The sequence below is a fragment of the Anguilla anguilla genome, chromosome 2 (genome assembly GCF_013347855.1).
Source record: "Anguilla anguilla isolate fAngAng1 chromosome 2, fAngAng1.pri, whole genome shotgun sequence".
In the NCBI taxonomy this organism is placed as follows: Eukaryota; Metazoa; Chordata; class Actinopteri; order Anguilliformes; family Anguillidae; genus Anguilla; species Anguilla anguilla.
The window spans coordinates 11,432,265-11,459,168 of record NC_049202.1 but is presented as its reverse complement, the minus strand read 5'-3'; the positions used below and the strand labels follow the sequence as shown (position 1 = coordinate 11,459,168).

At 40.2% G+C, this 26,904-nt stretch overlaps 1 protein-coding gene across 6 annotated transcripts in view; it reads right to left on the bottom strand.

Moving 5' to 3' along the window:
* sgms1 (sphingomyelin synthase 1) overlaps positions 1–23,807 on the bottom strand; it is a 31,685-nt gene extending 7,878 nt beyond the window's left edge. Inside the window, exon 1 of one of the 6 annotated variants that reach the window (XM_035401160.1) lies at positions 23,497–23,807. The gene's annotated coding sequence lies outside the window, so the exon portion shown is untranslated. Of the gene's footprint in view, positions 1–1,471; positions 2,000–4,916; positions 5,105–7,519; positions 7,932–23,496 lie in introns of those variants that run through there. The other 5 variants (XM_035401168.1, XM_035401177.1, XM_035401186.1 and 2 more) reach the window with 5 other exon arrangements.
* Positions 23,808–26,904: the final 3,097 nt, after the last annotated feature.

The window sequence follows — 26,904 nt, the reverse complement described above, 5'->3', positions numbered from 1 at the left end:
TATAACTGATTTGTGACTGAGGTAAGCAAATTCTAGTGCTTCAGTGTACCCTCAATCACTTTTTAAATCACTTAATAGCCGTGCACCAAAATACCACGGTGACCTTTTGGTGTGCTGCATACTTCACAACTGTCCTGTACAGACTGGCCAACTCACAGCCCCCAAGACAGGACAGGGTATTCCACAGCACATACTGTACAATGTAATGGGTCTCATACTCATGGTACTCACTACCACAACAGTAGAGTTTCTTCATCTTGGAAATACAGAGCAGCCAGAATCACACAAAATAGGCAATCAGGTGAAAACAGAAGAAAAAAAAAACGCCAGAAAAAATATCTAACCGATGCTTCAGATTACCAACTATAATAATTATGTAGTATTTATCAAAACTGAAAGTTCACCTTTAGAAAACTAATAATAATAAACAAAATGGTTCTTACTTTAAAATGACTAATTTGTATTGGTGTATTTATTTATATATTGCTTGATATCTGTTCATCACGTTACAGTACATAACGTGCGACACTGAGTCCTGGAAAACACTTCACAAATTAGTCATCAACCCGCAACATGACTTGGAGCCGGGGCGGAACTAAAAGGGATAACAGGAAAAGCTATCCCGGGCAATAACGGATCCAGGGAGCCCCTAGAAGTGTGCAGTGTTTCCTGCAGCGCCTTGACTAAGCCATTTCGGGGGGAAATACCCGAGCAGGACTGTTGGTCAAAATCGGGCAGCCCGAATTTTTCTTTTCTTTTCGAAATAATATCTTCACTGTAAACCTAACGTCAAGCGCGATCTCAAATCCACGCCCCCAAATATTTTTCCCCCTGCCTAAATGATTTCTAGAGCCATCCCTGCTTGGAGAGCTAACAAGATCACGCGAAAAAAATGAGCTGTGAACATCACCAATGCGTTCTGGTTCAACACAAACATCCATGGGATTGGAATTATGACTATAGAAACGTATTGCGACTTTAAAAAAGGCTGTAGGCTACTAATATCCACTGTTCAGCAAGTTATCTGGTATATACTGCAAAGCATAGGTCATATATGAAAGTTTTATGTTATTGACAAACTGGTAAATCGGGTTTTATTTCAGCGTGTTGCAAAGGAAACGTTAAAACTAGCCGGATTTACTCTACTCTACTCGTATTTACTCAATAGAATCTTTCCATTTTAACATTCACCTCATTTAAACTCCTTGAATAAAGTAAACATGTCTTAAAAGAAAACGCACGCTTTTATTCTCTTTGCTAATACAGTGGCAAAGACTGAAACATGTTCCAAAGCTTACACGGCACGTGGCTGGGCACCGTTCATTTTTTTTAAAAGACACCGTAATCATTCCGCTTTCTGAACTCCACAGGGCTTTCTAACCGAACAGACATCCAATATGGAAACAAGAACATTAGGTAACGTCAAAAACTGCGGATTCAGATTCATAAGAAAACATGCCGTTTACTGTACCTTGCAATTAATTCCCACTTACATTGTGTCCGATTGAAAATAACGGAAGCCTTCGACAGGTGGTTTTAACATGAACCACAAAACGACTGCACGACTTCAGAACATGTATCCTTCTAAAAATCCGACAGTTGGGGTATTACCGGCAGAATACAAGTTATCGACAATGAAGACGTGTAGCCTACGCTGTTCTTCAACTTGTACAGTTCATCTGCTCGGCAGACAATATACGCACAGACTCCACGAGACGTTCAAGAACTCGTGAGTGCATGTTAAGCAAGGGTGTGGCAGATCTGTTTACAAATCTACGCTTGAGGGCAGGAGGAGGGGGCGTCTTGAAAATAAAACGATTTATTGCGTTTCAAACCTAGATTGTAGTTCTGAATGCCGACAAATGTTATTTCATTCTGTTAAATTCAGGATGTATTGTCAGTTGTGTCAATGTGGAAATTTCCTTTGCCAGGTTGCTATCAGGCTGATTCATCGAGTTGCTGACTGCTGTAATCCATGCCTAGCAGGTCTGATATTCAAATAAATTCTATTTTATTTCACATCTTGAGAAATCCAAGTTGCCTTTGAGCTTTACCGCAGAAATATTATTAGCCAAGAAACCAACTTGTTGACTCATCCCGCAGGGAAACTATGGTCCGTTGCTCAGATTCTTTTATCAAAAGATCTGGCTCCCTCCAGTGATGACACAGGCCACCCAAACGTTGGAAATGTTCAAGCATAGCCTTCTCTCAAGTCTAAAAGACCCTCCCATTTGGAGAAAGCAGAACCTACCAAATACATTTAAGAGGAAGTGGTTTAGATTTTTACGAAATTATATGAACAAAAGGAGACATTAAATATATATATATATATTTTTTAATATTTGTTCTAGCCCAGCTGTAAGGAATTAATCATAAACTGAGCATACAAAACAATGCATTCATATCCAGCATTTGATTGTCCTTACATCAGTAGTTTCTCAGTGACAAGAGAGTGATCCACTTGTGATTAGAAAGTGACCATTTTAACCAGGACTTTTGCCCACATTGACTAATTTTGTCCAGTACTAAAATAATACCACAGTATTATGACCACATGTTTTCTACTTAAAAGCGTGTCATCAAGCTGCAATCGTAAGTCTTGTAATACAGCGTTTCATTTGCATGTCTTTACTGCAAAACATTATCTAAACAACTTTCAAAGCATCCATTATACAACTCTGGAACCCTCCGGAGAGCTACAAGTCTACTAATCACTTGCATGTTGCTCTGGTTTATAGAATATTTAAAGCACATTAACTTGCTGCTTTGAGGGTCTCAGTTCTCCAACTAAAGAATGCATTAGCTAATGTTCAAACAGTATTCCTCAAACGTGACATCCACAGAAAATGTGTCCCAAGTATTGACAGGCTTTTATAACATCCTTAATGGATTACTGTAAAAACATCAATATTTTGTGTCACATTTTCAGCCAAGACACTTTTTTTCTTGTGAGCAGTGTATGACAACTGCTTGGAATTTGTATTTCCTTTTGTTACATTGTATGGATGTACTGAAAAGTACTAGCCTATTTGTATTTACAGAGTTGTGTTTCAAGTCACTGTGAATGAGGGCATACGACACATTATAAATTAATTACCTGTGAGTTTATCACAGGTAATTAGTTTTCCAGAACTGTCTTTTGCTGGTTTTGCCATTTGTGACCCATTGTTATATTTCATTTAAAATAGGCAGACCAAGAACTATAATATTATCATGGGGGAACAGAAAAGTACAGCCGAGTCACAGAAGCATGCCACCTTTAGGTCAGCCAACCTGGGTCTCGTCTTGCATCATACTGTATCTGAAAGGGAGCTAGGAGAAAGTTGCAGGCATGCCTGGAGGTAATATAAATACACAAAACAATGGGCACATTAATAAGTAATTGCACCTGGGCTAATGTAAACATGCAGTTACAGGCTACCTTTCCCCACACTTCCAAGAGTGATATCCACACCTGTGTTATACAGGGCAGAGAACTACTACACTGATATTACAATTTTCATGTTGGTATAAAAATACACTTTAATCAGTCATTTAAAATCCAAACAGTAACTCAGGAATGTAACATTCCACCCACACCACAAAGGGAAATCAAGTGCTCACGAAATGCCCTGTTAAATGGTGAAATGAGAATGATAAGTTATTGGGGTTAAGTGCGTGATCGCCTCCGCCTAATAGCACCTCATAAAATAGGTGTTGATTACTTTCTTGGGATGAGACGATGCTAGCCTGGGCTATGTCACTGCATCATTAGCTATCCATCAAGGTTTGTGAATTGTTCATAACCACAAAACTTTTAAAAATAAACCATAGTTCTTAATGTAGAAGTTAGACACAGGCAGCAAGTATCAAACAATTAGAGAAAACATTGCAAACTTTTAAGAATGTATTCCTAGTGCTTACTACACATCACTCAAAAACAATAGCGGATTTTTGATGATATTTAAGATTCTGATAAACACCTTACTTCACAAGTCTTCCACATAAACAAAGCCATTTACAAAAAAACATTTAAACACTAGACTGGTACGATTTTAAGTTAAAATCGTTGTAAATACCCAAACTCCTGCAGTATACGAAGTATTCCTAAAAGCCAGGAAAATAGCTCCAACTGCGAATGATGTTACATTGCTCTTAGCTCACCCGGTGGCCCAACAGCTCAAAGCCCTAAAATGGCATCTGTGCAAGATTTACAAATGTTTAAACTGGCCGCCTCGCACACAGAGCGAAGGGGAGAGGGGAACCAGATGCTGTGTTCGGCAGTGGAAGTGGGACTCTGAAGGCTGATATAGATCAGGAACCAGGAAAAGCGTGGAGTTCAGCCTGACGCTTCCCACATGGTCCCATAAAAGTGACGGGAGGAGACGATTCCCAAGGGGACCTCGAGGTTCGCCATCCCAAACCACGTGGCTATCCACTGGCCTTTTGCAGCACACCGTTTGCTGTGTAGCAGAGACACCGTTAAACCTCAAGGTCTCTCAACGAATTAGAAATGGTTAAAGGAGGGGAAAAAAATTACGTAGCCACAGATGTCTTTCCACTTGGATGGAAGCGGTCCAAATTTTGAATACATAAAGCAACTGCTTTACTTGAACGCATAAAGCTGAAATTCAAAATAGATGAAGCAAGAGGCTACGTCTGCGTTACTTTAGCTCAGAATTTCATTCAACAATATCGAGAGCACAGCAACAGACAGATCAAATTCCAGCCGCAAGGTAGTCTCCCGGTAACATTTCATCTGGAAGATGATAATAATATGCATATTATGTAGCCTACCTTTGTGAAGCTTCTTCATGAAAAGCCCCTGGTTCTACCTCAAAATGTGTACTTGTTAGGCAAGCACACTGATATTTATTGAACTGGAGAGAATGTTTATGCATTTCACCCAACCAACGCTACTCAGTTACTTAACGTACCATAAGTGTTTCCCGTTGGCCTTTCTGAGAAACGCTGTCCATGCGTAGCGATGCCCTCATAGACTTCAGTTTGCCAAAACTGGCACTCAAATTTGGTAAACAAAATCTTCAAAGAATACCAAACAGTGGACTTCTCAAGACGCATGTGCTGTTCACCCATTCTCTCCTGTTGTGAGTGAAAACTCCCTTTCCTACTTGGGTGTCACCTTAAAAAAAAAGGGGGAGGGGGGGGAAGCGAGAGCAGCACAATGAGGGTTTCTGGAGGAGGGGAAGGAGCCAGAGAAGGGTAATGCGGATTCAGTCGGTGACAGTCCTGTAGCTTGGGTTACTGTTACACAAGCGTGGGAAAGGGAATCTGCTGCCAAGTCAGGCTCGTCTCACTGCGCCCATGGTTCGCGGATCAAACACCCAGTTTCTGCACCCGGAAGGGAAACTTCTGGAAACGGACACACAATAGCCCCCAGAGAACGCCGGTACTCTCACCAGAGATCAGGGTGGAGGGGCGGGGGGAGGGCAAGGCAGGACGTGTAAAACGCATACAACCATTTTTTACTGACGAGCCTTTTCACAGGACTTCCTGTCTCTGTGTCCAGCGTGTGACACTGGAAATGCTGCTGAATTGCAGGTAATTGTGAAGGCCCAATGGGATCATTTCAAGGAAATTGAAAGGTCCCACCTTTTATTCACTCGACGCTTCATCTTGTTGAAAATGTGCGTTAGTCCCAAATCTGAGGTCATGAGTCAGTTTAACAGAGTAGACTGGAATGAAAGTGAGAAAACATCACGCGTATTTTGGCAGTACGATTCTCTATACAGAGCCAATTGGTTACTTGAGGTTACCCATGGTATAGAGTGAGAACCACCCTTCACACTTGGTGAGGAAGTGAAAGCAAGCAAACCATACAATGGTAGCGTAGTTAAACATTTGCTTCACCCACTTGGTTTGACCCTGCTTTCATTCTGTGAACAAATAATGACTAATATTTAATGTGCAAGAGGGAATACTATCTGGTGGATCTGACCGATAAAAACCATGTGCAACAAGAAGTCATGTAAAAAAAAATATATTCATGCAATCCAATGTTTAGTGAGACACTGTAGTAGTAATTCTTCAGAACAAAACTTTTTTTAGAACATACTTCCAAAGGTCTGACATTTCAACATACAGCCCAATTATACATTATGATCTCCATCATTATCATTCACTTTTTGATCAAAAATGATGAATTAGTGAAATACTATATCTTTTCAAAGTCTGCTTTTTGCTCCTATGAATGTCAGCTTATTTTAATTATTAGCCCATGGCAGCTAGTTTCTGGTTAATGGAGTAATATCTTAACTCTCGAAAGCATTTAAGACGTGAAACAGTAAGGCCCATGGTTCGCCTTCTTATTGTCAACATCGGCAAACTGAGCCGTTGTTTATTCTCCACCGCTGCCCTGTGTCACACAGGCACACAATGAAGTGCTGTCTAAAGCAGAGCACAAACAGAAAGGCTATAATAAATTCCCCTGCTTTCAAACGTCTGTTTAATAAGCGTAGACATCCATCAGCTGAACGTCACAGTAAATTTGAGCCATGCCAATCAGGTAGTGGCAGTGGAAAAATGCTGGCATCGTCGGCCTTAGCGACATGCATGTGCCTGTATCTTCTTGTTCAGATTCTGCCCAGTAAACAGCCAAAACCATCAGAATCCCTTTTTGATTCTAGGGTGATGAACCTGGGATTTAACCCAAATTAAGCAAACACTGAGTACCTTGAAATCTATATCAACTTGGCTAAAGTGGTCACCCTAAGCTCAAGTATTGCTACCAAGAATATACGCTCTCCCTCTTCACTGAATACATTTGATTTGTAAATAGTGGAAGTATTTCCTGTAATACAAAAACAGTGTCTGAACATCCTTGAAGAAAAACTCACAAATCACAGGTAGTCTAATTATAATGTAAAGCCCATTAACATGCCCATTGACAGTAGTTTTATAAATGTAAACTACAGAGAAAGACTGACTCCAGTATCTAGTATCCGGTTCAAAAAAAAGCATTAAAACAGTCTCATGGTAGCACTCCCAGTGGTTTCATCAAATATGGTTTCATCCTGAGCCACTCACACAAACAGCTTACATCTGTGATTCATCAAAACCATTCATTCATCAAGCAATGATTTTCCCTAAAAGAAAGAGTAAGAAAGAAATGGCATTGCTCTAAGCGTAAGCCTAGATGTAATTGTGACATAGCTCACAAAACAGAAAATGAGCTATCTTGCTCACCTCAAGTTACGGCATCTACATTTTGACCTCTTAAAGTAGTAAGCTGTAGCCATGAAAAAATACCACAATCCCCCCAAACAATGTACAGAGTACTACAAACTAAGATCAGTCACGCATATTGTGTTCTGGTGAGTAAATAGAAGCAGCATGATCACTCTCCCATGTACACTATTCATTAAAACCAGCGTATAGGCTCATTAGCATATGACAAAAGCTAAAAAGCACATGCATAGTTGCTACAGAAAGTAAAATTAAAAGAGAAAGCTACTGGAAGCAATACAGAAACTCTTAAGAGCGAGCTTGGATCACGCGCACACAACAGACCGCTACCGACCTCAGGAAAAACAAACAGGAGGCACCTGGCGCACGAGGCTCCGCGTAAACTGTCAGTCGGCGTCCTCTTCCCCCAGTCAACACTCCGCTGGCCGTCGCTCCCCTCAGACGGAATATGTTAATCACTCCGCTGGATTTCAGCCTTTCCCCGTTTGGCTCCGGGGCTGAGCGCTTCGGGAGCCAGCCCCGCCCATCCGCCGAGAGCTTACGGGGAGCAAACGGCCTCGTTCATCCGACTGTTCCAAGCTAGCGATGCGTCATTCTGACTAGTTTCCCATTAACTTGTCATCCGCGAGACCGTTAGTAATGCTTTGGAAATGTTGCCTGGTTACGCCTCACAAACATGCAATCAGCAACCACTTAGAGGAAAAACTTAATATTAACCACGTTAACTTTGGCCAGAAAGTCATGAGCTTTCAAACTAGAGCCACTGCGAACAGAACGAGCTCATGTTTAGCTAGGCTAAATACTCGGTATTCAGTGATAAGAAATAAACTGAAACTTTTATTTTTTTATTAACATTCACACACAGTTCTCACGTTTACAAAAATGTAGCCTCTTGTTGCATATCCGATCTCAAAAAAGTCACAATGCGCCCTGGCAAAACGCACAACCAGAGAGCTTTCAATAAAATATTAGTACTCAGATTATGTCCATAAAGTGCGCGGCGCAGTGGCGTTAAATATCCCAATGAAAACTATTTGAAAGCCACACTCTTCACCAAGTTCCTATTTCCCATTACTTGAACCACACTTTCTTTCAAAAAAGCAGTTTCCAGTTACAGAACTTGTATAGCCTTACTGAAAACAAACAAAAGACGCGCACAACGAGGGCGCTTCCTGCTCTCACCTAGATTAGGTTTCACACACCACACACACACCTAGGCCAATAATATTCACTCACCGACTGAACTGCGCACATCTACTTGAACATGTTTGTCTTTGGAAGAAATAGTTATCAGTGGAAAATTCCAGGTCTATCAGCTGATACTCCCCTACAGTAAAACAAGATGAGATGTCGGCTATACCACGTGGCAATAAATCATATCTAGCTGTACTGAAAAAGCATACTTGCTTCAGTGAGGAGTGGTGAGCGGTGACAAATTTTTTTCTCACCTCTAACTGGAAAGAGTATAGGAATGGATATAGTTCCCACACCATTAGCCTTAATGCGTCTAAAAAAGGACTATGCTGACTGATTAAGAAGAGATCAGAAAGTAAGTCGTTTTCCCCTCCGCTATTATAAACTCTTCACTCTGGTGTCCACTGAGGCTGCACATTTAATTTCACAGCAGCCTTTAGTGCTTAAGGCCATTCCAGTGCCCATTAGACATTAATCTAGCCATTCAAGCAAGAGCTCGGCCCAAAGGACACTTGGCGGCAGTGACAATTCGCTTGGCAATCTAACTCACTCCTCTCCTTTTCAAAGGGCTGTGTCTTAAGGCATTCAGGACGTGGAAAAGTTACGCCACCAACTGACACAAAAGAATAAAATAAAGGTTGTTATCAAAGTGAAATGGCCCGCATTCAGAACGCCATAAAATGCTTTTAAATATTAATGAACTGAGGAAAAATACAAAATTTGAACGAATTTCCTCTTATCATGCCATTAAATATTTAATTAATGATACAATGGAGTATAAATACACACAGCTGCATGTGAGGACACTGGAAAACCATGACCCCGTTCTGCTCCCGACAGAAACTGTGTGTGTGACCCACTAAATCTGCCACCAGCGTCATCTCTCCACTGTCAGATTGCGACGTGATTAGGCTTTACTAAAGCCACATAGAAAGAGGTGGACGTGAGGGGATTTATGTGGGGGAGGGGACTGGGCCACGTCACCAGCTGGCCTTCTTTCCCTGCGCGGCCGTAGTTTAGTTCCCTTGCTGGTCACGTGACTCCCGCGCCAGTTGGGGGGGGGGGGGGGCAAGGCCGTATGCGTCGCAGAGCTGTTTACTCGCGTTAGGGTCTCTGGTGTAATTCCGTACTGTGCTAAGAGGAGAGGGTTCCTATTCCAGGACCTGACAATTAATCCTGCACGCTTCATTACGACTCAGGGCCCAGATGGAGGCCTGGCTTGCTGTACTTCTCAGAAGGAAATGAAGAATATTGTGTAGCTGAAAAAACACAGGTTCATTATGCTTTGTTAAGCAGGATTATACTTTTTTTTTAAAACTAAATAAGGCAGCTGCTTTCCAGGGAAGCCGTTTGGATAGTTTCCTGGAAAAAGGTTTGGCCTGTTGTCGTGTTACCCTTCAGCCTGTTGTCTGTGTGAAAAAAATACAGGCCAGCATCAAGCTCCAATCAATACATAGTGTGCACCATCCTCCATCTCTACTGTCAAAGCAACTCAGTTCCATTCCAAATACTCCTGCATTTTATTGCTTTTTTTTTCTTTTAGGCCAGCGTTATTTAACCATGCTACCCTTTGACTCCGGCTGCAAAACGTTTAGTTTTAAAGACACAACTCGCATGCATCAATCCTCACCGTTAAACCCAAGATGGTTGCAAAAGCAGCTGGGTGTGATGTGCCAGGTTTGAGAAGGTAGTTCATGGGGGAGTACATTTAAAGAGAAAGGGTGGCCCGAATGAAATCTTCTAACTCTGCCAGCCATGACCTTTTCCAGCTGACTGATGGAGGACCCATGGTGCATTTAACGGGCAGTGTGGGCAGCATCCCAGACGTGCCATCCGTGCATCTTCGCGAGACCGAGAAGACGGAATGTTCCGCGAAACTTCAGCCGCGGCGAAAGCTGCAACTTTCAGCGGTGTTAAGAATGCAAAGCTCTCGTCCCGCAGGTCAATGATGCATTCAGCATTGTCATTTGGCGAGCAGGATCGTTCCAGAACGTGTTCTGATTTCCAATTAGGCTGGAATTACAAGAACGCTAAGCGCTGTGGAATCTGAAACTACTAAATAAAATTGTAGGTCTAGAACGTGCAACTTATTGGACCGCACGTAAATACATCATATTATTTCTTCACACTGCATTTAAAATGTCCAGCTCATGAAACTTTAAAAGGAGGCCGAATAGAGCTTGCAGTGTGACATGTAGGCCAGTACATAACCGTGGCATGTTCATTTTCAGTAGTGTTGAAAATGAGGCTGGCTCACGGGGGAATGCACAGTTGCACACAGTCCCTCCTTGTGTTTCTGCCATTCCCGTCACTCACTGCTACACAGTCCTCCATTTTGGCTCCCCAAAATACACCGGTTACTCCCAATACTATGTACTGCCTGGGGACAGGCAGAAAACACAGCGATTATGGCAGAAAACACAATGGTGGTGTGCAAAAGATTCATACCGGTGCACAGAAGGCTGCCGATGCATCCTGTTGTGCGTCGGTCTGAAATGCTAAAGCCACTGAAACCAAAAAACTGAAACACCTGAAAAACTTGTGACAGTGGGACCATCCTGTGTACGTGTGTCTCTGGCTCATCGCACTGTCTGTAGGCCGGTTGGGAAGACCAGGCCATGAAGCACACCAAGCGTACCAGCTGCGGCCTGGGGCAGGTCAAAGGTCACCGGTCAGGGCAGACGCAGACTAGGGGAGGCGGCCATTTTGCACATCTCACAGGCACGCGCTGCTACTTTTGGCTCTGAAATGAACCCCGAATCGCTGCTATTCTTGGCTGCTGAAACGGCCCGTATTTCAGAGCGACGGGCTGTGGGCTCTCAGGGGGGGAGGTGCTTTCAGGGGGAGGTCTGAAGCGGGCTCCTGATTGCTTGAGTGTTTCCCGTCGGGGATTTCTCATTTATGACCTGCCGCGCGAGAGTGCCCGGGCCTCGGGTAATGGGGGCTCCCTGGGCTTATGGGTGTCGGCCGATTACGCTGCTGTGGGATCAATCACCTCGTTCATCACACCACTTTGTTTTTGTGAGCACCTAAATGGCCTCACTAATCAGCGCTGCTCAATTATTAAGAGGTACTCTAAATCTCTACGGCTACAAGACAGTATTCATACGTTCTTTGTATTGACTAATCAGTGGTACCAGTTAAGATCATTCAATACAACTTGAGCCTAACTGAATTAAGGTGTAGGCCCATTCCCACTGCTGTAGGTGTGTTAATCTTGGGCAGTTTAAATTCCCACAATAAAACAAAGAGGGAAAAATTCCACTCTGCAATGTAATAATTATCCCACTAATGGGGCAAATCTGAGATCAATAACATCGGGTTCACTTCTACACTATGCTAGCGCTCTGCAGTTTGCACACCTGGATGGAGGCTGTGATTCGGAGGGTGAGTGACACAGCTGGGCCCCCACACTGCTCCAGAACAGCGTGTACCTGCTCTGCTCTCAGAGGGCCTCACTGTGTACCCGTCTCCAAAGGAATCAACCGCGGGGGGGGGGGGGGGGGGGGGTGTGCTCTGTGCTGCTCAAAGAAAACAAGCGCAGGACCATGACTGTTCTGTCATCGTCCAAACTGAAGGTGCTGCAAAAGCTGTTTTCCAATCCTGCTGTCAGAGCCAGGGCTGGGGTTGCTCGTTTAAGTCAATGCGAGCCGCTGTCGCTTGTTAAAGTGCACTGAAAGCGATGCCGTTGTCCGGTTAGACAGTGGCTCCATTGGAGGCGAGGGAACAATGCAATTGGGACCAGCAGTTCTGCTACTTCCTTCTCTGCTATGCAGCGGTCGGTCCATCTGTCATTCCCAAAGCCACCGCTGACTCACAATGACAGCCTATGTTGACATCAGCGTCACAGTGACAAAAAGAAATGTTGTTGTACAGCTTGCTCCCACTTGAAAACTCATGTCCAACAGAGGCCTGGCTCAAGAAGCAGTTGAGTCCTGTTCTCATAGACAATCAAAAAATGAAAGGAATTTACAGAATCACCAATTTTGCATGCAAGTTTTTAACATTATTTTGACATTCCAATACATCCACTGAAACATTTTGCACAAAGCACATTAGGCAATCTTGCTAATGTAGCTTGTCTTGAGAATGCTATACTGCAGGAATCGCCAACTGCAATAAGAATCTTCCTGAACTTCCAGCATGTACCTGAAGTGTTTCAATGTCAAGAAGAACACACAAAAAAGAACTATGCTCAAAAAAAATGGAAATGAAAGGGGAATAGTGAAGGTAGTAATCATTAAAAGTTCGTGAGACGAAGACTCAGCCTACCTTTTAGTTTTCATGTGAGCGTTTTGAAAGAAAACAAAAACAGTTCATCAAGATCCTGATCAAATTATACCATTTTATTTAGTTTAACTAAATTGATCAGGCTGAATTCACAAACTCAACAAGAATGTGTCTGAGGTGAGCAGTCTGACGCGAATGTTCATCTGTCAGATTCTTGTGATCAAGACTATTAACGTTCAGGCGGGTTCACATACACACAATATGAAATAGCCAACTTGCATAAAAGAAAAGGTCAAACAACTCAGCTAAACAGAACACCTAAACTTCATTACCTATCTATAAATGTGCACTGCCTTAATAATCAAATTAATTTTAAAGATCTAAAAGAAGGGCAGTGAGCAAAGGTCAATGATCAATCCTTCAGACAAAGTTGATACCACCTTCAAGCACTTTATAATGGTTCCCGAAGTTATTTCAGAACCCCTGTCCAAACATGACCTTTTCAAAAGGCTGCATATAACAGGCAGACTTTCATTAGGCTGCAATTAGCCTTTACAGACAGTAATTACCCTTTTCATTGATTGCTCTTGATCTGGCTTGAGGATTGCCTTTTCCTTTCCATTTTCTGAATGCTCTTCTTAAATATTCAGATTAATCTGAACTCGCCAGATGCCTTACGTTCCATGTGGCCTTGACTGATGTGCCTCTTTTTAAGATGGTGGACCACACCATTCACATGCCATATGTGCTAAAAATCACGGTCAATCTGAGGCATGTCGGGACGATTTGTACCTCCTAAGATTATAGTTAATTTTGCATGTCCTGGGGGTTCTGTTGACTAAATTGCTCATCTTGTTCTATAGAGCACTACCAGCAATCAGTTGATACAGATTACTTGTGATCATACTACAGAAATGTATCCATATTAAGTCTCTAATCTTTTTCCTCTGTGAATGATAATGCACACTACCATTTATGGTCATTGTATCATTTATACAGAGCACACAAAGCAAAATGACTTCAAAAGTGGTCGCATTAACAACGGACACTGCATTTTTTTCCGAATGAAAATTTCAAAATGAGAGCTCTCAACCCGAGTAGGCTAAATAAAAACACAAATCGCTCCTAGGGTTTTTTTTTATGTTATTAGCCAGTGTAGCAAAAATTTGTTTTGGTCAGAGTGCCAAAACATTATTTGAATCTTCATCATCCCACTAATCTCGCCGTTTCATCTCACTTCTGTTACAAATGCCATAATAAAATTACAAATGACATCAATTTATTGTGTTAATATTGCGAGTTGGCGTATTATGGCAACCAAAAAAAAAAGTTATTTTATCAGAACACCAATGAATTACTGTAAAACAAAAAATTTTGAAATGTCTGGTGTTCCAAAGATGCAGCATTCCAGGGGCTAGCGTGACTACTGCTTCAACGGCGTTTACACACACACCTCACACACAAAAAAAGCTCAAACTTGTATGAAAGACAAATTATGTAGGGCCACTTAATTAAGCAAAACCGTTCTTAAAGCTAGAGGAGATTCAATGACAGTGGTTCCCCCACTGAATTCTACAGTTAATTAAGAAAAAGCACTGCAGCGAAGACCTCTGCAGGAGATCCGTGGGATGGTCCTTGGGGTTACAAATTGGAGCTTCAAACGAGCCGTGATGGCTATCTTATAGTATCCAACAAATCACCCCAAACTTCATGTGCCTAGGGGCTCAGAGCCAGAGTACTGTTTCTTTATGCAATTCTAATTAATCCTCACAGAAAACCCCACCAGCTATGACAGCCAAGCAACAGAGCTCCAGGACTGTGATTTAATTAGAGTTCAAGTTAAGGGGCAATTTAAGAAGTTACGGCTGCAGCTTCTAGCCCTATTAGCGTACAAATGAGCTCTCGCTGAAAGTCATAGCATAGATCCTCTGCTCATGGACACAAGTTGTTATTCAAAAACTACACCTGGTTCCACACACTGGAGTTTCACACAAAAACTGTACACTTGAATTGTGCACTGCACTCTTGTATGAAGCCTTGTGACATCATGAATGTTTCAAGAAACATGAAAACCAGCAATGAATTTAAACAGCACTGAAGATGCTATCCATACAGATGAGCATAGAACACACATTCAGTGAACTCCACAGTGTTTGGGACAAAGACATTTTTTTTCTTGATTTGGCTCTGTACACCACAATTGTAGATTTGTATTCAGACAATTTACATGTGGTTAAAGTGCACATTCACAGCCTTTTTTAAAGGGTATTTTTATATACGTATGTAGCATGCAGAAATGACAGCACTTTTTATACATACCCTGCCCCCCTCCCCCCCCCCCAACATTATGGAGCACACTGTAATACCATCAAATAAATGTATTATCAGGGAGGTTAACTCTAATGTGCTATAAAGGCTAGACTACTGCACTGTGGAGCTGCAGAGCTCTGAAAGAGGCTATGTGATTATTTATCACACATTTAGGCTATTTGAGTTTAAAGTGCAGGCCTAGAACTTCAAACACACATAATATATATATTTTATCCTAAAAAATTTTTTTTATTATTAATAATAATAATAATAATAATAATAAAAATAAAAATTCAAGAGAGCCAATGTAATCCAGTATTTTGTGAACTGTTCCAAATTATGGGAATTTGCTAAATCTATTAGGCTACACATGTTAGGCTAATTATCACACCTTACACTGTAGATCAGTTTCATTGTTTAAAAAAAACTTTTGTCCTATAAATGTTTAGGCTCAAAGTTCATATTTCACCAGTGTTCATTTACAGATATGTGAAATTTCACATACCTAACATTAACCCATTAGTTTTAAAAGGTCCGGTGCAGTGCCTAGCCACAGCCTTTCCTGTGAACTGAGCCACATATTTGGGTTACAGGCCACACGGAACCACAATGCCCACTAGCAGCAAGTACGTAGGGTAAGCACAGTCCGTAATATTATCCGCTACAGAGACCCTGATTACATTCACAGTGGTCGCTCATGTGCAAACAGTTTGATGGCCTGGTATGAAGGCAAATCTACAGTGAGGTTAAAGCTGTAGCACAAAACCAGCATTTAGGCCTATCAGGATTCAATCATTCCATCTAGGCCTACTCCATATAGGACCCAGAGCTAGGCTCACAGCTGAATACATAAGAATTCTATGACAAACTATTTTTATGGTTATAACTGTATAAAACATATTTTCCGTCTTATAACGCTGTCTCAGGTTTGCCAGTTGAATAACTTCATTTCCTAACAAGAGAAAGATCTGCCAGAAATTATATGTCTCCTCTTCAATGAATCATGATTCAAACGAATTGCATTGTAACAGGTGATCTTAGAAGTGGATATTTAAGTGTCCAGCTGTCTTTGAGGCCACTAGTTCCATGAAGCAATAAGACATACACAAAAGGAAGAAAATCCTTCTCTTAAAAAAAAACAATGTCTTCGCTCTTCTTCTAGTGAACACAGACAATTATTTGTTCTCCACTGCATTCACTGGAGGCACATTATAAATTAAATAATTAGGCCTACATAATACGTTTTAGCACAAAATACACTTGTTACCACGTTAACCAAAAACAGGCCATCCGGATTTGGATTTTAATTCGATTAGGATCGTGCTTCATCTAAATATTACAGCTATGAGGGATGTCTGTTCGTGCTAACTGCGTCAGCTGTAGAAAGCTGTGAGCAAGTTTAAATGTGCATGGCGTTCTCCGCTTCTCGCGGCAGTGTAGTATAATGGGTAAGGAGCTGGTCTTGTAACCTAAAGATCACAGGGCTGATTCCCAGGTAGGACACTGCCATTTTACCCCGATCAAGATACTTGCAATGCGTCAGTATAGGCTATATCCTGCTGTATAAATATAAATATAAATATATAAATGCTACGTAAAAAGTAGTGTAATTGTATGCTAAATTCCTGTAATGTAATGCTCGAAATGGAGCTGAAGTGTACTACTTGCATTGAGGCACACCACATAGATTCATGAGTGCCAAATGTGAAAGGAAATGACTAGTTTGATTTCCCCCTGCATATCATGCACCAGAGAAACCACTTCCTGTTCATGACCACCTAACTAGAGGGGGAAAATAAATTTAATTCTACATGTGAAAATATGTCCATAGCATAGGCCTAGATAGTTCAGTGAATGTAATGATATTCAGAAAATCCCATAATCAGAAAAGGAAATCTGTTGAAGTAGCTTTAATATGTACCACAGCAGTACATTATATACAAAAAACAACTTGCTGTAAAACATACTGATAATTCTACTAATGTAGTCAATATCTGTTTATAAAAATAACAGGCCTAATAATGATCAATTAATTAATAATAAATTTACCTTTCACAACAAACCAGTAGCCTATAAAGCAACTGAAGTTGCATTGCTGCAATAGGACCCAGCTTGACCAAAACATAGCCTAAGAGATAGGCTACTAACCATAAAAATAAATCATTTATTACTTAAAATCATTCAGATCAACATCTACAGAAAATATAACTGCTATCACATGAATTTAAACACAGGGGTTTGTAAGGGCTTATATAACATGCAGACAAGCAACAGTGTGGAGCACAGATAACACAGATAGGCTACTAGGAGGTAGCTACTTTGAACATAATATGGCCTGCAGATTTTCTAAGACCACAGCTCAGCTTTAAATAAACTAATTTGACAGTCATTCTCAGGTGTCATATCACTGGACCATCTCCTCCAAGAAAGTGTTAATGTTTATTCTTCTAAAACATTTTGGCAGCTCAAGGTAAGCAATTAAAATGAGCCATCAACTTACACCCGCAATTTATCTCAGCTACCTAAACTTGTCATTGCCAACTGTTTTCAAGTTATCCAGAGCAGGTAAACACGTCACATCTGACATAACAACTCCCAAAACCAAAGGCAATTTCTTGCTTGTTTAGCTGATACATGATTAGCCTACACTGTGCTTGTACAATACATTAGAAGATTAATAAGGTGTAACGTTTTCCCCATACTCATCAAGCTGCAAAGGAATATAAACTCTCAACTAGGTCTGAATTGATTATCCGTTCCATGATGGCAGTTAAATATGGATTACAAGTACGGTAACTTGAGGGACTGTGCCAGTTTCCAGCTAAAATAAGTTTCTGTCTCAAAAAGCTTAGGCTACATTTCAGGTGAAAATAGCCACCCAATGCCATTAGCCTAAGCCATGTTTTCCTTGAAATCCAACATACATGCAGTTTTTCCCCATTTAACAGTAACTGTAAAAGTATTTCTAAGAAATGAATGATTTAACTATTATGAAACGCAGGATCACTTCAGCATGCAGCTCAGACCTTTATTTCGATACAGTTTCATTATTTTTATTTTATGAGTGATTTCCTAGTTTCTCTGAGTAACACTCAACAGGCCACATTATGGTTGTTGGCTAAAGAGGCAAAAAAAGGTGTTTTACAGAATTCACATTGCAGCATTAAGGTTCTGTACTAGGGATTTACTTTAGTTTACATTGTTTCGGATTGCAAGTGTTACTTATGTAAGCGTTTCTGTAATAACAGCCAATATGTGTAGACCTATAGTTACGTCACACTGGTCAATACTTCCACCAAACAGTACACAACATATAGCACAGAGAGGCCAGTAAAAGAGCATGGGTTTATCTGGGCAAGTATTAGGCCTACCATGAGGTAATTAAAACTGACTTACCATAACCTTGACAATAATCTAAATCACATATCACCATTTTTAGATATGAATGCATGGTAATATTGATACAGAAAAGGCCTTACACAGTCAATGATTTGTTTATTTTCTTTCTAATGAAAGAATCAATGAGCTTTCTCCATGAATCAATGCTTACTTTTCTAAGAGGCCTTGCCAGAGCTTCTCAGAGCTCAGGGGAAAACCAGAGCATGATTAGCAAGTTATCAATTCAGTCCCTTTCTGACATCAAAAACACAAACAAGCAGCTGCGCCAATCAAACCTAAACAGAGACTGATGGAGACCATTGGTGTACAGAACCAGAAGGCACCTGACAGAGTCAACCCACTGACTGAACCTGCAGTGCGTGTCCTTACCGAGGTTTGAGTCAGTAAATTGCATTAAAAGATTGCGCCTTCATAAATTTGTGGAGTCATGTGGACTGAATTTGTGGGCATGAGGGTTGTCAGGGTGACCGTGATTTGACATTATCCTCCTTGCATAAAATCAGATTAGGCTAAATAAAAGCAAGGTGGGCAGTCCCTGCCCAAACAATGGCATTCTCAAACGATCTGGGGTCATAGCCTTTCCACAGCCTTTGGCCCAGTTTCAATCTCACCAAAACATTGCAAAACACTCCAGAAAATGCTATTGTGGTCTAAATCTGTTCAAATCTTCTTTGGACAAAGCATGCTATGGTTATCCAATCTTGATTCTATTTAAATGTGTATAGGCTACTTACAAAATATATTTCCAAAATGGGAAAATGCACGTAGTCCTAAACAATACCATATTAATGCCAGTAGTTCATTTGTTTTTCGTGAGAAGACTAAGACCAAGACTATAATACAATATCACCGAGCAAGCCTTGACATTCACACTTGCCCAATTGTCTGGAGCAAGAACATTCTGCAGTTACGCAACTGAATTATTCACCTAGCTTGCCAGATTGTTAAAGTATGATTTTTTTTTTTTTTTTTTTTAATGTGAGGCACATTTTAGTCATAACGTCTGACTTAAACAATCTCTGTCTACATGTAGGCCTAGCTATATGTTGCAACATAATGACTGACACAGCGATCCACAAATACACGCCAACTGTTTTCTGGAAAAAAAAGTAAAAAGGTACGCGCCACCACAGTAGAACAGCTTGTTTGCACAGGAAGCCGCTAGCTGTGCTTGATCCAAAGGTTTCCTAAACCAGGATAAGAGCTGGTGAAACCTCCCAAAAAAAATCTCAAGAATCACAGGCGCATTCATGGAAAAGGAATGACACAAAATAACACATCTGAAGGGACAGGAAATTCACTTTGAGCTGGCCTCAGGAGTTCCTGTTGGTCTGGTATAATTAAGATTAAGTCTCTTTTTAACTGCACAACATAACAATACAACTGAAGCAGACCTGTAAGTTTACCAGAGGTGTAAACATTTTATCAATCATAATGTTACAAATTAATTTACTATGATTACCATCACAATTTAACATGTTTCAGTGGTTCAGTGTTACAGCAGGGCATGGGTTCATTCATTCCGACATGACACCTAAGTTCCCACTGTGTCAGTAAACCGCACAAGAGCAAATTTATCAGCAGAGATGCACCTCTTCCACTGGGAATCAGGCACATAGTGTTCATATACTGTCCCACCAATCGCATCAATTGCATCAAATGTTGCATATCATGGTCACTGTTACTACTTGAACTCGTCAAAGGGCATACTGGTGCATAATAATTTCTCTTGACACTTTTTTCTGCATTTTAGGGCAAGTGAAATTATTTGCACTTCTTGAAGTTAATGCTAAATACACAAAAATGCCATCTTGGCAATTCTTTCTCGTAATATCACAGAAGCTGTTAGTCTCTAAAACATTTCTAGCCAAAATGAACTGCATTCATTATCCAAATCCCAATGCAAGAAATGACTCAGACAGGCTAGTCTAGCCCATATTTTCCACCACAAACAACAATCTAAGGTCCGTCTACATTTAGGAAAATTCCACATTAACAAAATCCTTTACAGTGAAGGGATATCCAAGATGTTTCAAACATCATACCACACCACCCTAAGAGTGTAGCCTGGTATCAGATAACTGAACTCATGACAAGACACAAAATCAACATGCTCAAAAGGGTCCGTTCTTAACAAGTTTACTGAAAGCAATGCTGTTCAGACTTCCCCAGTCTTATATAAGTACTATTGCTGTATCTAGCCACTTACTGTCCAACTGCTAACTTGCTTACTATATTATCTGTGACTTTCCTGGAAGAATCTGGAACATTCCATTTAGCAAACTCCAAATTAAGAACAGGCTAATATTCCATACACACATTATGGCAAAGATGGTTTGAATTCTGCAAGTGCAGAGAGCTACTATTTTTAATTTGCACTTGCTGAATGCTATGCTAATTGTGGTGGTGTCACCATACAACTCAAGGGGTGTATGAAAACTCCACGATGCACCATTTAGATTTAGTAATTTAACACAAATCTAAGTGAATAGCCCATTGGGCAGCAGCAGTTAAATACTGTGATTATTTGATCAAAGAGAAACACCCATCTTAAAGTAGAATGAAAACATTTACTTGTTGGCAACAATCAAATTTTTTTAAATGTAGATTGTTAGCATAGCCTAACTAGCACTGGGACAACTGATTAATCATTTCTAATCTGTAGCCACCTGACAGAAGCATGTGATGCTGAGGGAGGTTCCTTTATTTCATTCAACTGACTTTGTTGTGAAGTAGGCACATAGGCTACCTATTTCATATCCTTTTAGCAGAGATACTGTGCAAAAGATGGTATCCCTGCCATGTGGTAGATTTGTATAAGTCAAATGTGGGGCCAGCTCTGTTGTATGAAAATTAGTTCTGTAGTATGAAAATGAGTTCCGTTATCTTACGTACATGCTGTGAGATGTCAGTGCAAAGTTCATTACACATGAATGCAAGTAAAGAATCATCTTTTTGAATCGTCTATGAAGACATGTGGATAAAAGAGTGTCATTTAAATGCATACACATACATTCATTCAAATGAAATGTCCAGTAGACCTTGACCACTCCCCCTTTAATTAAAAAAATGACATGCATGTCAGCAATAAATAATGGTAACGACCACATTTCAGACCCAAACATATTAATATGGTAACTTAACAGAGCTGAAGCCATTTGGGAGCCACTGCCCTTCTGAATTTTTGTCATTTCATTGTCTTGGATTGGCACTGGAACAAAGAGTGTTGTACTCAGTATCCTTCCCCTCTATGTGAACCTATTTTTGTTGAATCATGGCCAGAAAAATTCTCAAAGCATCTCCGTTACAGTTTTTAGCCAGGTTTAAAACTGTAAGAAATAGTGCATGTCATGGAGTTTCAAATGGTCATCTCAGCATTCATTTCTAAGTTCAGAATTCTCTGCCATCGCATCACTGGAGCAAAATATTATCTTGACTATGTTAATGGAATAAATTACTGCGTAGGAAACCCTATTTTCAGAGGATTACTTAGAGCTGTTCATCAATTGGGAAATGCCTGTTTTGCACTTCTGCCATTTCAGTAATTAGGGCTGTGCCCCTAAATTTAGAATAATCCGTGTAAAGGTACAAGTACACTGCCATTTCTGCAAGCTATATTTCATTGGACTAATTTCACAGACAAACCAGAAGCTCTCTTAACAACTTGAACTATACACTTGTTTGCTTTATCCACTAAAGCAAACAAATCATTTAAATAAAATTCCGTCATTGTATAAATTGTCCATTAGAGTAAACAAAAGAACCTTATCTCGAATTTTACGATTAATGTTCTACTTGCACCCATAGGCCTGCGTTAAGACTGAAAGATTAATTTAACTATGGGTTCCAGTCATAACCACTGTCCACAACAAACGGTGTTTTCCTCTTAAAACACTCGGATCAAGTGTACAACTAAAATAAATAAATAAATAAATAAATAACCCGTATCGACTGTTACTTTACAGTGAGACGGTTGCTTTAGCATTAGCCTACATGTTTTTCTGTTTGGCTACCATGTGTGTAGCTATTAGTAACAACTTACTCTTCTACGTCCCGTTTTCATTCAACAAAACAAAATTAGTATCTAGCTGGCTCCTGCTACAAAACAAAATGCATTTTGTGAGAAAAAATAAATAAAAAAAAACTCACTACCTCAACCAATTTCTTAAAAAATGAATTTAATTTATATTACTCTTGAACTGAATACTGTAGTCCCCTGGATACAGCAAATGATAGCCAGCTAGCCTTTATTATCCACAGGTGTGACTCTGCAACAGTCCTGGCTAGCCAACTAGTTAACACCAGCTAACGTTAAAACCCAATCCGCGGATACACGTCTAGTTCACGGAATATTACTAGTGTAACTAGCTAGCCTCCAATGTTGTATATATTCGGTGGAACCGTATATTCAGCAATCAAATTTAGTTATGCAAACAATATCCTATGCTGCTACCTGTTAGGTGGTCTACTACTGCCAGTTTGGATTTGCAGTCGGTGTAAACAAACCTTATTTAACGTTACAACTAACGTTGGAAACGAGAAAACTTCAAACCGTTAAGATAGCAAATAAAGTCACATTAATGACGTTAGGTAATAGCTAATCTATGTCACCGAGTGCTAGCTAGTCAGGAGCCAAGTAATGCTAACTGTTCTAAGGCAAAAATGTGTTCAATGAGTTAGCTAGCCAACTTAAACAGTGGAACGTTAGCGACCTGTAACGTTAGCAATCCAGTACAATACGTGCAACGGTATTTTAAAGAAAACCACCAGACTAACTAGCTCTACACACATTAATGTTACTTTGTATAACGTTAACCTTAAAGTATTCGGTGTATCAGTGCAGCGAGCAAAATAGCATATTTATAAGGCGGTTTGTGTTCTACCTAGAATAGCTACTAAATAACATTAGCGATTAGAACAATGGCAAAGCGTTCTTGTTTGTATTTTTTTTTAGGAATGCCGACATAGCTTGCTAACATTGGCGAGCTATCTCGCTAGACTAATGTAAACGCGAATTAAGGCCGTTGCTAAGCTAGCTAAAGCTAAGTTTAGGACCATAGATAATGTTAGCCAGACTGTTCGCTAGCTAAAACGGTCAGATAGCAAACTAGTAATAAAAACAAATAACTGTTGTTAGTTGCTGTAAGTTACAAGATTACCCATTTAGCAATAACTCACCTTGCGTGGTCCAGCTGGCAGGCCAGTCAGCCAAATCAGCAACATGTCACTGATTTAAGATTTTAAATCCAGTAAAATATGTTTCGTATATATTTATTTATTTAAGTCAGGCTGTATCGTTGCACTTCCCAAACGCCTAGTTAACAAAACTACCAGATCAACGGTAACCGTTATTTCAACAAGCTTATGTTAGTTAACTGACACCGTTATGGTGGGCGGACTCAACTCAGCCATTGTATGCGTCCTTGAATTTTACCTAAGAAACGCTTACAACTCATATGTTTATTGATCCTCGCACACTGAAGTCTGGGTTGTAATTGGTTTCTAATGGAAAATGAGGCGTGTCTTGTAAAGGCCATGAAGTACTCTGAACACACTTTTTTCGCGCAGACAAATCAAAGACTTGCTTGGATTGTGGTAGTGTTACACACCATTGTGCTTATTGTCCCATATCCAGGGCCATGTTAATGGTGGTTGTTCCATATAATGAATCTAATGTACATCTTTGTCCTGAAGTGTCGGATACGCAAGTCATGGTTTGATGGTCTCTTAATAAAAGACTGATTACTCTCATTACATGAATACACCACTTATAATACAAACTAATACAGCATTTTTTGTGTCATGCCAATTATTTTCCATGCATATTTTGTTACTACTTTGGATTATTGTAGCTTCAGGACAATGCTGTAATTACCACAGGCACGACTACAAGCAGACATATGGCACCTCCGATTCCATTCACACCAAATACCCGAACTAATTGGATGTTACTGCAGTATCACATAAGGAAAATAAAATCCTCATTTATAGATATTTTTATTCTCTTGTTTTCCATCATTCCTCAGTTTGGAAAGCACAACTGTCTTGGAAGGCATAATCATTTCTGTAATGTCATCCATCAACTCCAGAAGGCTCATGCTAGCACTTGTATTCCAAAAAACAAATGCAGCCAGCCAGTACCTCTTTTCATTCAACAATCCACCAGCTGAGCTGCATAGCCATTTTGCCACAGGATTGCATCATTTATGCAGTCACTCCTGTGTGATGAGGCAGGGATTATTGTGCTGACTCAAACTATCTCTCTGGGCAAAGCTATGGGAATTTTGTGTCACAGGACTCTTGGCAACGTTTCGATCTGACCACCAGAAGCATTAAGGCACCGACAGCTAGCGCTTTAGCCAGCTATGACACCTGAGAGCAAGGAAGATAGTATTGAAAGGTAGGGGGAAATTGAATTAGGAAAATGAACAAATGCAATTTACACAATATACAATGAAAATTCATCACACAGTTTATTATATGCCACAGACATATCATAACCTACACCTGTGAACTGTCTGCATTATGCTCAACTACCTGTGTCTGCAGAGAGCATTCATCAGGTTCACCATTGTTTGTGGGAGTCTAATGCTGGCTAGGAACAGAGTGCACTTATCACAAGCTTGTACAAGCTATATGAAGACAGTGTACTTGGGCTGAGTTTCTTACTGTATCCTGTGAAAATGGCATGGCCTAATTAGGTGCAATGGCAGATTATGATGAGCCAATGATGACCTACACTACACACAGCAAAACCAAGAAAGACAGTAATTTGCTTTTATCGTGTAGGAAGCATTTAAATAAACCCGTATAAATACATAAAAATGTTTGGCTTTTAACCTTTGTGTTGTCCTCGGGTCCAAAAACGACCATTTTCTAAGTTTAACGGCAGTGAAAACCTCCTAAATAATTAATTATTTTTCAGAAAGAAATTTGATTGATTTACCCAGAGTGACCCTACCATTTGAAAAACTAAACGCTGGCTTTTTCATATTTTTATAAAAGCAGTACGCCAGTCTCTTTTAATGGTGCAGTTATGAAATCAGAAATCATAACCAAAGATAAGTGCCACACATCTATTAAAGTAAAGAAAAAAATAAAACACGATGAAAAAAATGATGATGTGCATTCTGTAGCAAAAACAAGTGGCGTAAACTGAATAAATACAGTCTCTCTGGACTGTGAAGTAGAAAAATAATTATTTACTTATTTATTCATGAATGAGAGGTTGTTTCTACATTACAAATATTGATTTAGAGTTTAAAATTAAATGAAGAAGCTTTATCACATGGGTCTGGCATTTTAACCCCATGAACATGGGTTGCATACATAATATGAAGACAACACAAGGATTAAATGCCTGTTATATCTCTTGGTATGCCTAAATGCAGCCGTATCACTCTGAGAACGACTTACAAAACAAACATTTGTGAGTGACGACAACAAGCGCAAAGTAATGGGCCAACAATGAAATCAAAACCTCTGTTTGGGAAGCAATGAAGCATCTTAAAATTCTTAAATAATTTGTTGTAGAGGACTTAGTTCTACAAGTTATTCTAATTGTACTGCATTTTTATGTAAATTTGGGAGAGGCTAACAGCTGAATGACAAACAACTGTGATCTGACATGTTAATTTGACACACCCCAGGGCGCTTATATGGGTTCGAGAAAGCAGGGGAGACCATGCTTTCCAAACTACTCCCTCATTTTCTAAATTTTGTCTGAAAGAATGACCTCTGTGGAGCATGATGCCACACTCAGCAGAGCATTGTTAAAAGGTGGTACAACATACATACACATCAACATGCTATAAACACACACACACACACACACACACACACCTGTACTACTTACACATTATAGACACACTTTAATCACACTAACTGTACCCCACATTCTCACTGAACCTACATCCTCATTTCTTAGTGTAGGTATAAAAGAGCTTTTCAGATCTAGACTTCATTCTAGGCTTTTGATTGCCTTTTGAGCCTGTTATAAGTGTTTGTCAACATGAGGACCAGAGTTGTGCCATTGAAAGTCAAGGAAGCCATTACGAGGCTAAAAAATAAGAAAGAAAAAAAACAACCAAAAATAAGGCTAAACCTTAGGCTTGAAGAGAGAAGCCACTGGTGCCCAGTGACACAGTGATGCCTTCTCTGACATGAGCCTCACCATAGTCTATGAAGACCAGATTCTGTCCTCTGTAGCGTTGTGAGCTACCTTCATAAGGTTAACTATGCCCTCTCTTTTATGCCTGATGCAACCTCTAAAGAGAAGATTTTCCTCACATGGAAAACAAGCATCAGAGCAGTTCACAACTTCATAAAGGAACAACTCTCTCTGACCAGAGAAAGTTACCGCAAGCTTTGCCAAGCTTTGGTAACAGAGTATTCCATTTGGACTGTCCCCATGGCCACGATAAAGGCAGCCTATGAGGTAAAGCATTGTCACTCAGAGTGCCCTCGTGACTTTTATGAGAAGCTGCAAAATACAAACTTCGCAGGAAAGGTTTGTAGGGGCCAAGAAGACAACCCACATTTTAAAGACCTGTTTCTTTTTAACCTGCATCCTTCAAACCAAGCAAT